Genomic DNA, 14,813 nt, shown 5'->3' with positions numbered 1-14,813 from the left:
AAACCTCCAGGCTGCTGTTTGTTCTTGGCATGTTCATTGCTAGACCTTCTAAAGTTGTATGGGAACGTAGAAGAAATGCTAAAAGTAAAATGCACTGTAACTGAGCTTTGTTATCAATGTAACTGAAGGGCTGTCATTTTCTGGTATAGAATGTAATCTGGCTTTACACTCATTTCACACTTCCCATAAATTTTATCACCGTACTTTCGGTTAAGTCAATCTACGTACTTATTTCAACCCACTATTTCAAGACCAACACATCTATGTGTCCCTGTGTAGACCATTATGAGGGCTGGCTAAGATTTGTTACATACAAAAATGGGAACTCTGTCAATGGAGAAGTGAAACAGACAACTAGTTTCAATGTATTAACTCTACCAAAGGCAATTGATTCATCAGTGAAGAAATGAAACCAGTTATTTAATCTGTTACAGCAAAATTGCCTTATGGACAATTAGTTACACAGCAAAAATGCTTGTGGCAAAGATGTCTGTGGCAAAGACGTTTATGGCGAAAAGACCAGACATGGTTAAAAATTGCTAAAATAACTTCTCTTCTAAGCTATTCTTCAAATAAAGGTGAAAAATAGTGCCATGAGCAAAAGAAGGTACTTATAACGAGTTCGTAAATGAATGAGAACTATAGCTCTTGTCACCAAGGAAGTCACACGCAAGCCAGGACAAAGGGGGTACTATGGAGGTGAGACTAGGATCCAGGAGCAGGTGCACTTAGATCCTCAGAGCCAGAACGGGTCCTGGTGTGCACACAGCACCCAGGCAACGTGTTTTGTGCATAAACCAGCCTAGCTTGTCATCACTACTTCATCCCTAGCCAAGTTCTTTGTGATGGGGGAAAATCGGGACCAGCTGGTCAACAAGGTACTGAAGGTAAAGAAAGCTGTAATCAAAAGCCCATGAAGAAGGAGATCATGGAATCAGGTTATTCCTAAAGCATAAACTCTTATCTTTTCAGCCCCAGGAAGTAAAGTGATGGGCCAGCAGCCATATAGCGCCTTAGTGGCAGCGCTGATTCAAGAATTCACACTCCCAGTGCAAATGTGTTTCCAGAACGCAACAAATGAAAGTAAAGTTGTAGGCAACAAAACTCTGAACTTTTACTTTCCGGAGTTATTTAGCTCCCTTTAGTCTCTATCGCTGGAAATCTGTAAGCTTAACTTTAACTCTCTGGCTTTTTAAAAACTAAGCATTTTAGCCCTCAAACAAACAAAAATCCCCAGGTTATTCCCTGTTTTAAGAGGAAGTGAAAACAGCAAAACACATTATGTAAATTAAAACACCATTTTATGTAGTTCCAGTTGTGAAGGCAATTTAAAACACAGTGACAGGCATTTGTCAAAACTCATCATATGGCCCACTTATGTACTATATTGTTTTTAAAAAGCAAACAATTTCTTTCCCTTTCCTGTCCGAGTTCTATATTCTAATTTGATAGAAATCAGGCTGATCAAGGAAGATGGTAGATTCAACCCTTGTCTTCCAATGCCTGAGCCATTCTAAAGAAAAAAGATGCTCAAAATTCTTTGGGAAAAGATGTCCACAGTTGTTCATTCTGGGACTCAGAAACCTGAGTGTATGTTATGTTTGTATTTGTATTATTCTATATTCTATACTTTCAAAAAAAATTTTTAACCAACTAACCTTGAGATCAGGCATTTTCAGCCTTTCTGTGAGCAGGAGTAGGTCTTGGTTTCCCTGATTCCTTAATACTTAGGGGATTAAGAGGGTGATGTGCCCACAGTGAACTATCCAGTGCACATGATGACGAATTTCACAGGAGAGGTCACTGAGGGTTCAATCATCAAGTAGGACCTGGAACTACCCGCAGATTCAGACGGAAGGCTGAGTGTCTCTGTCTCATCAGCAGAGTCATGCAACTTCCCTACAACTACAGTCCAAGGAAATTTTGCCTGTACCTAACTTCAGGTCTGGGGTCTTGCCAAGTATCAGCAATGTGACCTGAGGTTGGTCAGTTGACCTCTCTGATGCCACGTTTCCTAACTTGCAACATTTGAAGGTTTGTTTTCTAAATGCTTCTACTATAATATTAATTCCTGTGAGACAATTGAGCCATTTAAAGTTGAGGTGTGTAAATCATGCCAACCAGGTTTTATATGAGGTGATTCTGGGATAATTGTGACCCAGCATGTGTCAGTCGGTGTTAGCTGGTGACTCATGCTCCAGCTGCCTCTCAGATTCCCACAGTCTAGAGCTAGGCACGATACCTGGGAATAAAACCATTTTTGCTTTTTAGTTCTGTCTTGAGACTCTGGTGGCCTTAACCTTTCCTGACTCATGCAGCCTGTGCTTGAAGTATGATTATAATTCCATTGACCTGTGCTGGCCCTAAAGAAAGACTTCTTAAAGAATAGGAAATCGAACTCTCTGTATTGTTAAACCTGCTTCAGCTACTAAGTTGAAGCATAAAACTTTGGATTTGTAAATGCTTTTAATTTATATTGGAGTCTCCAAATGACAGAGCAAGGGAGAAAGTTAGACCCTGTTGATACCAACACCTGCTCTCACCACCACTATTTTATAGGAGAAGGAAGGAAGCAAGGAAGGAAGGGGAAGAAAAGAAAGGAGGGAGGGAAAGGGAAGGGAAAGAGAAAGAGAAAGAGAGAGAGAGGGAAGGGGAGGGGAGGGGAGGGGAGGCAAGGGAAGGGAAGGGGGTATAGGAGGGGAGGGGAGGAGAGAAAAGGGAGGAAGAAGATGTACAGAAGGAAAGTCAAACATGTTAGAATTTTTCATAATGACAACATGGTATCTTTTATATTGAGCAAAAGGGGGAAAATTATAAAACTATTGGAACTACAAGCTAATATTTTACAATAATTAATACAAATTAAGCGTATTTGCTCCGAATCTTGATGCCACCCAGGCCTGGACAGCTGTAAGAGCTCCCCACTGCTTGTCCTCCGTCTTGTCCTGCTCCAATCCATTCTACACATGGACACTCAGAGGCTCTTTTTAAATGAGAGTTGGTGGTGTCACGAGCCCTAGTTTCTTCCAGAGTGCACTGTTCTTCTCCTTCATAGCACTTTCCACAGTTAAAATTGTATATTTTATTTGCTTAGTGTCTGCCTCCCCTCCACAAACTCCAGGGTGACACAGACTGACTTTTTTTTGCCCATCCCCGTATCCCTGGGTACCTGGCCCACCACAGGTATCTGACAGAATAAATCCCTACCGATGTTAGTCTGCTGACAGCACAAAGGAAACACCTCAAGAGTTAACATTGTTTTTATATCAAAAATCACTGGGGAATTTGCCTCAGGCAGGCAGGGAACAGAGATGGGGTGGGGGGGGGAGACATCGAACAACCCGGTGAAGGGAGGAAATAGTCTCTCTGTCCCAGTGATTCTCTAGGCAATGGCAGAAATGCTGGCCTGAAGGGCCCATGCGCTAAAATTTCTTATGTTGGAGTGTCACCTGAACTTCATATCAAAGGCATACTCTGCTCTGTGTCTGGTGATTTTTGCAGAGGGTACTGGTGAGGGTTCCTCTGACCCTACAGGGAACTATATCATAAGATTGGATCAGCTTGCGAAGTTCAGCAAGATAAGAGCAGTTGCCATTTACTGGGCACATGTTTGTGCCAAGTGCTTTGTCTATATTAACCCATTAAATCTTCCCCATATCCCAGTGGGGATAAGGGTTTGAAGTGGAGGAAATTGAAGTTCAGGGAGATGAAGCAACTTGCCTAAGCGCACAGCCGGTAAGCTACTGAACCGGATAGGAACAGGTGCTAGAGTCCGCGGCCCTTCAAGGTGTTACACGACGCATTGTTACTGATGTTTGGTTTTCACCCATTTTGACCACCGAAAGGAATACAGCTTGTTTGTAACAGAGGGGGATGAGTGGGAGGTAGGGATGCAGATGTTTAGTGGATACAGTACACCTGTGCTTTCAAACTGCTTTCTCTACTGCCATAGCATGTTAGATGGGGACAGTAACCCAAGGGCATTCAGACCCTCACTACTCAAAGTGTGGTCCCCGGACCAGCAGCGTCAGCATCACCTGGAGCTTGTTAGGATTGTAAGCATCTCTGGCCACACCCCTGACCTATCAAGTCAGAATCTGTACTTTAACACAATTCCAGGTGGTTTGGATGCAATTTGAGTTGGAGACGCACTGGGGAAGACCAGGGGTTCTCAACCCACTTGGGCCTGAGGACCAATGTTAGAATCCCCGGCAGGAGGCCTGAGCTTCTGTGGCCTTTTTAAAGCTTCCCAGAAGAGGCCAACATTCAGTTAGAGTTGAGAACCACTGATCTGGTCCAAACACCCACCTTATTTTTATTTTTCCCTTGCACACTGCAGTTAAAATAAGCAAAGTGACCTACCAAGGATAAGGAAAAGAGTAAGGACTTCAAAGACCAAGCAGATCAACACCGAGATCCAGATTCTGCCATCAATGTGCAGTGGGAGGCTTTTGGCAAAACACTAGCCTCCCTGGGCCTCAGCTTCCACATTTATAAAATGGAGCTAACACCCACCTTAGAGGGTCACTATAAGAAACATTTATGCAAGGCTCAGAGGCAAGGATGTGTGTGCACAGTAGGACCCTGACCAATGGGGACTCCTCTGACTGCCCATCAGGTGGGCTGTCCGAGGAGCAAAGTGCTTCACCATTGATATTCCTGACTCCCGAGCCATCTCCAAGTGTGGAGCCAATGTGTTAATATGACTTTTGTTAAGATTCGGATGAACATGCAATGCCTGGGTGGCTCAGTAAGTTAAGCATCTGCCTTCGGCTCAGGCCATGATCCCGGGGTCCTGGGATAGAATCCCGAGTAGGGCTTCCTGCTCTGTGGGGAGTCAGCTTCTGCTTCTCCCTCTCCCCCTGCTCATGTACTCTCTCTCTCTCACACACAAATAAATAATCTTTAAAACAAACAAACAAACAAAAAAGACTCTGATGAAAAGGTGTGGGAAGAAGCAGTTGAAAACCAGTCCACAGAGAAGGAAGTGAAAAGGGGTATCCTCTTCCATGTGCTCCCCACACCCCCAGCCCGCATCCCTCGCCCCATCTGTTCCAGCCAGCTGGTGCCAGCGGTCAAAGATGTCTCCTCATTTAGTCAGTATTTTTCAAATATACAAATAAACCACTTTCCATGCTGCATGTCGACCTGTATTTACTACACAGGAAATGAACACAGGTAGAAATGGGCCCTCCGGAGAAATGCCTTTACCGTGACGCAAACTAAGTAAACACAAAATGTGGCTTTGCACTTCTACCTGAGAAAGTCCAGGGCTCAAAGAGTGTGGGAAAGGAAAGGTGTTCTCATTCCTGTGTTGGCAGTGCTTTGTTGTTGTTGTTGTTTTTCCCTAACTTTTTTTTGTGGTAAAATATACTTAACATAAAATTACCATGTTAACCATTTTTAAGGGTACAGGTCAGTGGTATCAGGGACATTCACATAACTTTGCATCTTTCTAACAGTTTTAATCATATACTTCCTTCCTTTTCTTCTCGCACACACCTACACATATGCGTACGCACTATCTTTGTGACTTTGTGACTTTGGAACATTTCACATATATAATTAGAAATGATCTGTAGAGGGGTCCCACGGCGACATGCCTTTTCTTCTCATTAGAAGGAAATTTATTTGACAAGCATGTGGCAGGTGCTTTCACATACTTTATTCATAAAAGCCTATAAGGGGAGGGAGGGGGTGTTACACTCACTTTTTACAGATTAGGTAACTGAGGCTCAAGGAGGCAGATTGGCATATACACAGCCACAGACACAGAAGGCACTATGGCCAGCATTCATACAGTATTCATACAGCATTCAGGATTCCGAAGGCCATGCTTTTTCCCCTTTTTTAAAAAGAAATATTTTTTTAATTGGGTGCCTGCTTGGCTTAGTTGGTTAAGCATCTGCCTTCGGCTAAGGTCATGGTCCCATGGTCCTGGGATCGAGTCCTGCGTCAGGCTCCCTGCTCTGCGTAGAGCCTGCTTCTCCCTCTCCCTATGCCTGCTCTCCCTACTTGTGTGCACTCCCTCTCTCTCATTCTCTGTCAAATAAATAAATAAATAATCTTTTAAAAATTTTATTATAGATTATATGAGTTATTATTTTTTAAAAAACTTTTTAATACTGAAAAATATAAAGAATAAAGTAAAAAAATCAAAAGTAAACTTCTCTCCCAGAAATAATCACTGATCCATACTGAGGTCTTCCTGTCTAATTCCTTCCAGATACCAATACTTCCCTTCCAGATACCATTCAGTGGGACAGGAGTGGCAGGGAGGGATAAGAACTTCCATGTGTTTTTTCTCTGTATATGTATATGTTGCTTGAATATTTTACAATAAGATGTACTTGCAAATTAGTTGTGCAGTAAATGAATAGAAAATAATTGGAAGTAAAATCCAGAGGGGGAAGAAAAAGAATGTATTGATCAACAAGGGAGAACTGTCAACCTAGAAACATTAAAAAAGAAAAGCCCAAGAGGCAAAGATTGGCTCAGAACCAAGAACTCTTTGGGGTAAACAATAAGGCTCAAGCTGATAGGTATGTTTCTAACATCAAGACAGACGCATCAGGCTTTCAAAGCAGGATGTCATTTAACCTCCCTATCATTTAGCAGTGCGGTAGTATGGGTCTAATTCTGAGCCTGCCAGACAGCTTTCCGAATACAATTTAACTTCCCATGTAATTTGATTACAGGGTGAGAATGTTCTGGGTAGATTATTCCCAACTACTTGACAGTTAAACCTTTCTGCCAATTAAATTAATTGGTTTTCAAATACGTCTTCATTCTCTGAGAGCTCTGTTCGTCAGTCAGCATCTCATCACTAAATTCTGTCAACCCAGGATAATGTCAGTTTGAACTTTCCAAATCCATAAGTCTGGACTCTGGATTATGAGAAAGGCCACGGAACATCTTTCCTTGGAGTACTTTCTAGGCTGAGGAAAAGGAGGACTACAACAGACATGTCCAGTCTTACACACCCAACAGGTACCAGAAAACGCCATTATGAGCAACATTGTGAATATTTCTCAGGTCATGTGGCTCCACAGGGCCAATCTTAGGTCATTTAACAGCAGTGCAATGTGGTAGTAGGCCAGGGCAGGTTCTGAAGAGACAGACCCAGTCACAAACATGGGGGGAGAGCCCCATCCAGCAAGCACAGATGGTATCAGGCTCAGGCATTCACAGAAGCAACTGCCCATTTCAACAAGCATTCTGCCTCAGGTAGTATAGGTAGGAGCGAGGTATCATGAGGGCTGAGGAGAGCAATGGTAGAAGGGTACTGAAGAGTAAGTGATAGGCAGGGATTCAGACAGGTGTTGACCTCAGGTGAGTCCACCTGCAGACATCAATACCTGGTACCTAGGTACTGAGACCACGTTTCTTTCATTCATTCACCCAGTCAACAAATATTTGTGCCATACCTCTTGTGGAAATACTCCTTTAAGGAGCTCTCATGCTCCTGCCTACCTTATTCAGTATACCGCGGATACAAGGCCTGACTGCTCTTTACCTGGGCCCTTTCTCAGGGTTGTGTTGTCAGCAAGCAACCTTGAGGGATGAAGTAATGCCTTCCCCAGGGACGAAGACTAGGCTTGCTTACTGCTTACTATAAAAGTCATGAATTCCCCAAGTTCAGTGTTCTGCACCTGCGACACAAAGTCACTGCACGGACAGCCTCCATCTGACCTACGTGACATCTCCCGTGAGGACTGGAGGCAAGAGAACCTGAGGCAAGCATGCTGATACTATGCTGCTTGCTGTCCTGGAAGTAATAAAGTCCTGTGTTTCTGACCCTGGAGTCTCATGTCTCCCCCAGCATCCAGGGAATAGTAAAAGGCTAACTTACTAGTATATAAATTGGGTAAAACCGAACAAATTCCAGACCCTACAGCACCGAGTGTGTGCTAGGCCCTATACTAGGTCTTGGGGATAAAGCAGTATACAAAAACAGGCCCATGCCTGTTTTCAAGGAATGAACATTCAAGTCAGGGGATGGACAATAGATAACAAATAAACAAGAAAATAGTAGAGAGTAAGAAGAACTGCTCTGCAGACAACAGAAATGAGGGATGTGCTAGAGATGACCAGGTGCCTGTATCACACTAAGCAGCCACAGAAGGCCAAGGAAAAGGCATCTGGAGGGAAGACAAGGGATGAAGAAAACAGCAAGTACAGACGGCCTGTAGTAGAACCAGCCAGTGTGGCTGGAACACAGCAGTCACAGGGGAGACAGTTTGAGGGCAGGTCAGTAAGAAGATAGATCTTTGCCCATGAGGCTGAAGCTAGGGGTTTAGATTTCTTTCCAGGTGCAATGGAAAGCCATTGGAAAATTTTAAGGAGCATAGGTGATCTGATTTAGATTTTTAAAACTGGCTCTAGCGGCTCGGCAAGAAAAATGGTTGCAGTGAGCAAGAATGCACATATTTAGGATGCTATTGCATTTGTCCTTGTGAGACATAATTATGGCCTGGACAAGGATGGGCAGAGGAGAGCTAAATAGAAATGGGCAGATTTGGGCTGAGTTTTATTTTTTTTTAAATGTATTCATTTATTTGAGAACGAGAGAGTGTGTGTACTGAGGGGGAGGGGAAGAGGGAGAGAAACAATTCTAAGCAGACTCCCCTCTGAGCACAGAGCCCAATGTGGAGTTCGATCCCACAGCCCTGAGATCATGACCAGAGCCAAAACCAAGAGTCTGACACTCCACTAAGTCACCTATGTGCCCCATATTTGGGCTGAGTCTTTTTTTTTTTTTTTTAGATTTTATTCATTTGACAGACAGAGATCACAAGTAGGCAGAAAGGCATGGGGTTTGGGGGGAGGGCCAGGGTCCCCGCTGAGCAGAGAGCCCGACTCAGGGCTCTATCCCAGGACCCTGAGATCATGACCTGAGCCAAAGGCAGAGGCTTTAAACCACTGAGCCACCCAGGCACCCCTGGGCTGAGTCTTAAAGGTAAGGTCGGCAGAGGTTGCTAAAGCATTAGTTGAGGTAATGGGGAAATGGGGTGGACTAGTAGTTATAGGAATAAGAAAAAGGGAAGAACACTTCTAGAAAACACTTCTAGAAAAAGGGTGATCACTTCTAGGTTTCTCCCCTTAGAAACGAGGTGAGTTCTGGTTGCTGAAGTGAACGAGACCAGGGAAAGAGCTGGTTTAAAGGAGAATCCAGAGAGGCACATGGGTGAAAGCAGCACCCATGACAGACAGTTGCTTAAGACAGCAACCCAGACAGTTGCTTAAGTCTGGAGTTCTGAGGGGAGGCCAGGCTGGAGGTATCATTTCGGAGGCCACCACCATATGGATGGTGTTTAAGTTGTGAGGGGATAAGAAGACCAGGGGAGATAATTTGGATAGAGGAGAGTGTGACTCGGGCCTGCGTCAAACAACTGCCACATGGGGAACCAGAGCCCAGAAATGGGACTTCTAAGATGGCTGCCAAGGTGGGGGAAACTCTTGAGGATTTGGTGTTACAAACCCATCAGGAAAATATCAGAATTAAGTAGAACAGAGGGGTCGGCTATTGAACATCGCTGAGGAGACTGTCCATCTCCAGCTCCCCGAGAGACAAGCCCTAAGTACTACTCCAGTTACTGCCTCCAGACCCTGCGACAGTGATATCAAGTAAGAGGCACGCTGCAGCTCACAGGCAGAGTTTCCATTACACCGGACAAGCGCATGGGACTACCTGAGTCCTAGAGTTACAGAGGCTTCTGCTGACAAGAAGATATGTCCTGTCCAGTGTGGCACCCTTGCTGCCCTTCTCTCTCGCCAACCCACCCTTCTCCCCTGTCCCATGAGGGACTGGAGGGCATACCTCTGGCGATGTACTCTCTTATCTGTCCAGCTATGCTAATGCTACTCACCCTTCTAGGCCTAACGTGGTCCTCATTTACTACACATCCATCAGTTGTTCTCTGCTTCCTTCTCTGCTCTTTATATCCTTGATATAATTTAATTCTCATAATCAGGCTGAGGGGAATATTACCACTTTCATTAACCCATGAAGAAAGTCACGCTAAGTAACTTGCTTAAAATCACATGACTTGGGGTACCTGGGTGGCTCAGTGGGTTAAAGTCTCTGCCTTCAGCTCAGGTCATGATCTCAGGGCCCTGGGATCGAGCCCTGCATCGGGCTCTTGGCTCAGTGGGAAGCCTGTTTCCCCTCTCTCTCTGCCTGCCTCTCTCTGCCTACTTGTGATCTCTGTCTGTCAAATAAATAAATAAAATCTTAAAAAAAAAAAAAAATCACACAGCTTGCAAGCAGTGAAAATTGGATTCAAGGCCAAGACTGTAGCCCATCCCATGGGCCTGCCTGCACATGTGGCAAGCATAGGGACTCTAACAGATTAGTTCAAGTCTGAAAGCAGAAGACAAAAGGCAAATTACAATCACAAAATGTGCAGCTACACAAATTGTGTCATTACAAAGCACATGATAGTCAGAGGACATTCAAATTGATATGGAGTTCAAAGGAAGATCAGAAATGCTTCTTGGAAGAGGCAGTGTGTATGCAATGGGCCTTGAGAGTGGGGTAGGATTTTTCAGGGCTTAGGCAGTGGGGAGAATATGCACTGACCCCAAGGCAGTCAGTGCCGAAGTCCAGCCTTGTCCACCTCACTATTCCGTTTACAGGGTTTTCCATCTCTCATATTTCCCTTACTCCTACATCCCCAGCACCTAATCCAAGGTCATGCACACAGAAGGTGTCTAGTGAATATTTGTGGAGTTCAACAGTGCCCTGTCTGATCTCCTAATTCTAGTCCCTCCTTTATCTAATCCATCCCTGTACCAGCTAATCATCAGGGCTCACATGGCCCACAATTAAACCTATTCCCTCTAAAGAATTTGCCTTGTTTCTGGAAAACTCGATGGGAACCCCCAATAACTCAAACCCCCCATAGACTCACAAAGCTGGCCTCAATTGATATGACCTAACCCAAGGCCAATCGATTTGTTGGTTGAGCAGCAACCAACCCAGTTCTCTCAAGAGAGTGGAAGACTGTCCATGGTGAGCATGGCACCCACACAGTCCTGGGAAGCTGGGGCTGTGCCAAGATGAGCCCAGCAAGAAAAGCAGAGACAAGGGGAGCAAGGGACCCTGAGAGGTAGAATGAGCAGCCATACTGCCCACTCTTCCAGGTCCCAGTCCTCACTCCTCACCCCACAAGGCCCAGCGACACTCCTTTTCCTGTTCTGAGCTATCCTGTGCTGAGATGGCCCCTTGTGCCTTCCCAAGACACTCCCCTAGTTGCTTTTTTCCGTTTCTCAGTTTTAAACTGTATTTATTGGGACTCTTGGGTGGCTCAGTTGGTTAAGCAGCTGCCTTCGGCTCAGGTCATGATCCCAGCGTCCTGAGATCGAGTCCCACATTGGGCTCCTTGCTCAGCAGGAAGTCTGCTTCTCCCTCTGCCTCTGCCTGCCTCAGCCTACCACTCTGTCTGCCTATGCTCACTCTCTGACCAAAAAAAAAAAAAAAATAGACTGTATTTATTGATTCCCACCCACCACTGTTAGAGCAAGTTAACGCATGCTTTTTCTCACTGATTTTCATTCTATGATTATTATTGTCAAGATTTATAATGCTTTTTAAAACCTTTTATTATGTAAATTTTTAAAAGAAGGAAGAGAGAACAATGTAATGAATTTGATGTACTGTCACCAACTCCAACAATTATCCACCCTTGGCCAATTTTGCTTCATCTATACTCCTATACTCATCTATTCTCCTACATCCACATGTGGATTTTTTTTCACATGTGGATTTTTTTTAAAAATTTATTTATTTTAGCAAGAGAGTGGAGGGAAGGGCAAAGGGGGAGAGAGAATTTTCGAGCAGACTCTGTCCCTGCTGAGCACCAAACCCCATGCAGGGATCAATCCCACGACCCTGAGATGGTGACCTGAAATCAAGAGTCAGATGTTCAACCGACTGAGCTACCCAGACACCCTCCACACGTGGATTTTAAAAATCAAATCCTAGGTATTTATATCATTTCAGCTCTCTGTGTACTTCAGTATAGAGTATCTAAGGATGATAACTTTTATATGACAATACTCTTATTAGACCTGTTAAAATTAATAATTCCTTAATATAATCAAATACCCAGTCAGATTTCCTATTTCCCTGGTTGAAGTATTCTGTTTGAATGGGAATCCATGTGAGATCCTACATCATACTGATGAAATGGTTCCATCTCTTTCAATCTATAGATTCTCTCTCCATCTCTTTTCTTTCTCTGAAATTCTTTATACAAGAACCCAGATATCCTATAGCAGTTTCCTGTGGCTTCATTGCATCCAGATGATCTCTTAATAGAATCTTCTGTACCCTGTATTTCTTTTAAATCAGTAGTTAAGACAAGAGGCTTGATCAAAATCAGATTTGATTTTTTCTTTTTTAAATGCGGTTACTTCCTGAGTGGTTAACTAGATATGTTAACTAGACATTGTGTCCTTCCATAGCAGGAAGGACAAAATCAATCAATCAATCAGTCTCTACTGGTTATGTTATCAGCCACTGATTGCCCATATCCACTAATTAGGGATACAGAATGATATTCCAAATCTGTCAATCCATCTTCATTAGCTGGAAAACTTCTATAGTAAGAAACTTGCCCTTTTCAACTATTTGAAGGTACATTTTATAAGGGAAAGGTAAGATAAATGCTCATTTTCCTTCATGAGTTTACAAAACAGTGAGATGATTTCTTGGCATCTTCCAATGTAACCAATGAAGCAACATTTTTAAAAATATCATTATGGGGGTGCCTGGGTGGCTCAGTCAGTTAAGCTGCTGCCTTCAGCTCAGGTCATGATTCCAGGGTTCTGGGATCGAGTCCTGCATAGGGCTCCTTGCTCGGCAGGGAGCTGCTTCTCTCTCTGCCTCTGCCTACCACTCTGCCTACTTGTGTGCTTGCATGCTCTCTCTCTCTCGCTCTCTGACAAGTAAATAAAATCTTAAAAAATAAATAAATAAAATAAAAGTTTTAAAAAAATCATTATGTATCATGGATTTAAACATTTTTTATGTATTTCAATCTTCTGTAGTTATTATCCTTATTGATGTTCATACCAGTCCATCGTGACCTAGTAAACGCTTATTCAGCTTAATTCCTGGGTCCTTTTGATATGACATAAATAGTGATCTTTAATTCCAGACTCATCTCATTTCTTCTACCTTCAACCTAGAATCAACTGTGTCTCTGAAGAGCCTTCAATTCTTTTAATGAGAAATAATAATTCAAGATCACAGCCTAACGCTCACTGCAGCATTACAAGCATACCTCAGAGATATTGCAGGGTCCATTCCAGACTACCACAATGAAGTGAGTATCACATTAAAGTGAGAAGAATGAATTTTTTGGTATATAAATGTTTAGTGCCTATAAATGTTTAGGCTACACTGTAGTTCACTAAATATGCAATAGCATTATGTTTTTTTAAAAAGAAGGCAATGCACATAACTTAATTAAAAGATAGTTTATCGCTTAAAAACACTAACCATTATCTGTTCTTTCAGCAAGTTGTAATCACTGATCACAGATCATCATAACAAATATAATAATAATGAAAAAGCTTTAAATATTGCAAGAATTACCAAACATAACACAGGGACATGAATGAGCAAATGCTGTTGGAAAAATGGCATCAAAAGCGTTGCTCAACACAGAATTACCACAAACCTTCAATTTGTAAAACATGCAATATCTTCATAACGCAATAAAATGAAGCCAATAAAATGAGGTATGCCTGTATTTACAATAGCTAAGACAAGGAAACAACCTAAATGTCCATTGATGGATGAATGGATAAAGGAAATGGGGTATATATATATATATATACAATGAAATATTTATGCAGCCATAAAAAGAAATAAAACCTTGTCATTTGCGAAACCACAAATGGAACTTGAAGGCATTATGCTAAATAAGTCATACAGAGAAAGACAAATACTATATGATCTCACTTATATGTAGAATCTTTAAAAAACAAACAAAAGAAAAACTACTCATTAATCCAGAGAAAAGATCAGTAGTTGCCAAAGGTGGAGGTAAAGAGGGTGAAAAGGGTCAAACTATGCATTTCCAGTTATAAAATAAATACAACATGGTATTTTATAGTTAACACTACTGTATTGTATATTTGGAAGCTACTAAGAGAGTAGCTACTAAGAGAATAAATTCTAAAATCCTAAAAGTTCTCATCACAAGAAGATATATGTAACTATGTATGGTAATAGATGTTAACTAGACATAGTGGTGATCTACAAATATTGAAATATTACACTTTGCACCTAAAACTAATATAATGTTATACGTCAATTATACCTCCATAATAATTTTTCAAAACTAAAATGTTTAAAAAATCACAATCTAGGCAGTAGGAGAATTCCCTTTATTCTTGAGCTAGTTTGTATGGATTTTATGCCAAATACATCTTGACTAGAATTTTCAATGCTTCCACCAAAATAAATCACAAAGACACAAATTAGATTACACAAAATCTGATTTTAAATCTTCCTGTTTTTAGACAATGATGCCAAGAAAATTCAAGGGTAAATAGCTTTTTCAACAAACCATGCTGGGATGATTGGATATTTACATGTCAAAGAATGACATTGGATCCCTACCTCACTCCACATGTTAAAATTAACTCAAAATGGATCAGAGACCTAAATGTAAGAGCTAAAACTATAAAACTCTGAACATCATCAAACTGGACATGAAAGTTTAAAATTTTTTTGCTTCACAAGATAACATCAAGAGAGTGAAACACAGCTCACAATTTTTTTTACAAATTTTTACATG

This window comes from Neovison vison, chromosome 6 (assembly GCF_020171115.1).
Source record: "Neovison vison isolate M4711 chromosome 6, ASM_NN_V1, whole genome shotgun sequence".
In the NCBI taxonomy this organism is placed as follows: Eukaryota; Metazoa; Chordata; class Mammalia; order Carnivora; family Mustelidae; genus Neogale; species Neogale vison.
Note: the sequence above shows the minus strand (reverse complement) of the source record.